A 3350-nucleotide genomic window follows, 5' to 3' on the forward strand; every position below is an offset into this window, starting at 1 on the left:
TCCGAAGCTAACCTAGCTGTCAGAATTTTCATCTGAGCACGTCTTCCAAGAAGGTTGACCAAAGTCANCAGAATAGTAGAACCTATAGTAAAAAGTATAATAAGTGCAATAAAAGGAAATCTAATATACCAAAAATTCAAATTTATAATAAGCGTCAATTATTCAGTAGCAGTAAACGATAGAAACATAGATAAATCCTTAGTATTATTTTGGAAGATGTCAAGAATAGAGTTAGCTCCAGGAAGTAAGATATTTACAGCAAGATGTAAAAATTTATATGTATTAACAACAAAACATAAAATAACAGCAAANCTGGAGGGTCATTACAGTTAGCTCCAGGAAGTAAGATATTTACAGCAAGATGTATAAATTTATATGTATTAACAACAAAACATAAAATAACAGCAAAAAATAAGATAAATAGAATAAAAATAGATAATCCTTTTGAACAAATAGTTACAGTGATAGATAATAATAATTACAGTTACAAAGAAATAGATATAGAAGAAGATTTAAAAATAGTAAGTGACAGAATAAACACATCAAAAATAATTAAAAGGAATAAACTATAGTAATGAAACACTTCAACCTTCAAGAAAATCAATAGAATATCAAATGATAAAAGATATAGAACCATACCATTACTATATAACTGGAATAATGAAACAAAGAAAGTATATTATAATAATAAACATTGGTCAAGAAGAAAATTACATAACAAGAGAGTTAGTAATAGAAGATGAAATAACCTCTAAGGAACGAACGTGCCCAGAATTACCAAAAGAGTTAATAAATTCTAAAGAAACAGCAAAAAAAGAAATAATTATTGGAGGAATAGTAATATTAATAAAATTTAAAATTTATCAAGGAGATAACATAATATTAGGAATAAAATGGTTAGAAGAAATGAAACCATATAATTTAGAAAATACACAATTAACCATAACATATAAAAACAAGAAAGTCATAATAAAAAGAACATTATGAAAATATACATATTTGCAAAAATAATAATAGAAAATTACTACAATAGATATTATACCCCTATGTTAGATACAGGAGCAGAAGTTAATATGTGCAAACACAATTGTCTACCAGAAGAAAAATGGGAAAAGCTAAAAACACCCATAGCAGTAATAGGATTCAATAATGAAGGAAGTATGATAACATATAAAGCAAAGAATATAAAATTACAAATATGGAATAAAATATTAACTATAGAAGACATATATAGTTACGAATTCATAAATAAGGATACGCTTTTAGGAATGCCATTCTTAGAAAAACTATATCCCCATGTGATAACAAAAACACATTGGTGGTTTACTACACCATGTAAACAAAAGGTAGGAGCAAAAAGAGTAAACAACAAAAATAGGAAAACCACACCATGCATCAAAGGAAGTGAGAAGATTACCCAAAAACTAGAAAATATCAAAGAAATTAACCATAATATCGAATTAATTGTATTTTCTATAGATAAACTAAAACTAATTCAAGAAAGACTAGAATCACTATATAGTGAAAATCCCTTGAAAGGATGGGAAAAATATAAAACAAAAATAAAAATTGAATTGATTGATGATAATGCCATAATAACCCAAAAACCATTAAAATATAATTTTAATGATTTAACAGAATTCAAAATGCACACAAAAGAGTTACTAGAAAATAATTATATACAAGAAAGTAATAGTAAACATATAAGTCCAACATTTATAGTAAATAAGCATAGTGAACAAAAAAGAGGAAAAAGTAGGATGGTTATTGATTATAGAAATCTAAATGCAAAAATTAAAACATATAATTACCCAATATCGAACAAAGTATTAAAAATAAGACAAATCCAAGGATACAATTACTTCAGCAAGTTTGATTGTAAGTCAGGATTTTACCATCTAAAATTAGAAGAAGAATCTAAAAAGTTAACAGCCTTCACAGTACCACAAGGATTTTATGAATGGAATGTATTACCTTTTGGATATAAAAATGCACCAGGAAGATACCAACATTTTATGGATAATTACTTTAACCAACTAGAAAATTGCATAATATACATAGATGATATATTATTATATTCAGGAACTCTGTATTCTTATGCTGTTTTTCACTAGCTTGTTTACTTGTACCTGCAGTTGTATTTAAATAAATATTATGGGTTTTAAGGTGTTTCCCAACGTCACCTTTTAGCTCTGGATTTTTAAAGTCTTCCGATTGACTTAGCTCCGCATTTTTACAGTCATGCTGCTGACCTGTATTAGCTTTAGACTTCAGATTATCTTCATTAATCTTTAGCTTTTGTATCCATCGTCCATACTGTCCACTTTTATACAAAGTGTAGTAATGGCTTTGAGTATATCTTCAATTGTATTTCCTTTCTCAGTCTGAGTAGCATTGTTTTGATAAATAATCTGCAATAACATTCTTATTAGTTTTTATTACTTCAATAGTAAATATAAAATTTAATATATTTAATACCAATCTTCTCATTTCTTTTGTAGTTACTGAATCCTGTATTTTTCTTGTTAGCCACCATTTTACTTGTGTGTTATCTGTCTTTATAATAAATTTGTTATATACAATATATGGTTCAATTGATAGTAAACATTTATACACTGAATATAATTCTTTCCTATTTATTTTCCATTTTATTTCCGTATTAGTAAATGTTCCTAAATAATAACTGCGATGATGTTCTATTTTTTCTTCATCATACCTGTATTTTAAGACTCCTCCATAACTTTTTTCACTAGCGTCTGATTCTACTATATAAGTAATTTTTTTGTTTTCATCCGAAAAATATAATTTAGGTAGGTTCTTACATAATAGTTTTATTTTTTGTATTTGTGTTTGGTCTTTTTTATCAAACTGGTATTCTACATCTTTCTTTAATTTTTGTTGTAATAGTTTTAAATTCCCTGCTAATTTTGGTATGTATTCTCTTACTTGATTTACTAGTCCTAGAAATGACTGTAATTTCTTTTTTGTATCTAGTTGTTCATTTGAGTTAATTATTTTTTGTACTATATGTGTTTGTATTTTTATTCCATTTTTATCTATTTGTATTCCTAAAAATTTTATTTGTTTTTTCATTATGTCTGCTTTCTTTTTACTTAGACCTATGCCTGAATATTCTATAATATGTATAAATTTTTCTAATAATCTTATATGTTCATCTTGTGTTTTGGAATATAGTAATATATCATCAATATATACTACACAATTTTCTAGTTGTTTAAAATAGTTATCCATAAAATGTTGATATCTACCTGGTGCATTTTTATATCCAAATGGTAATATATTTCATTCATAAAATCCTGTAAAAGTTGTAAGTTTTTTAGATTCCTCTT

The sequence above is a fragment of the Solanum stenotomum genome, chromosome 10 (genome assembly GCF_019186545.1).
Source record: "Solanum stenotomum isolate F172 chromosome 10, ASM1918654v1, whole genome shotgun sequence".
Classification (NCBI taxonomy): Eukaryota; Viridiplantae; Streptophyta; class Magnoliopsida; order Solanales; family Solanaceae; genus Solanum; species Solanum stenotomum.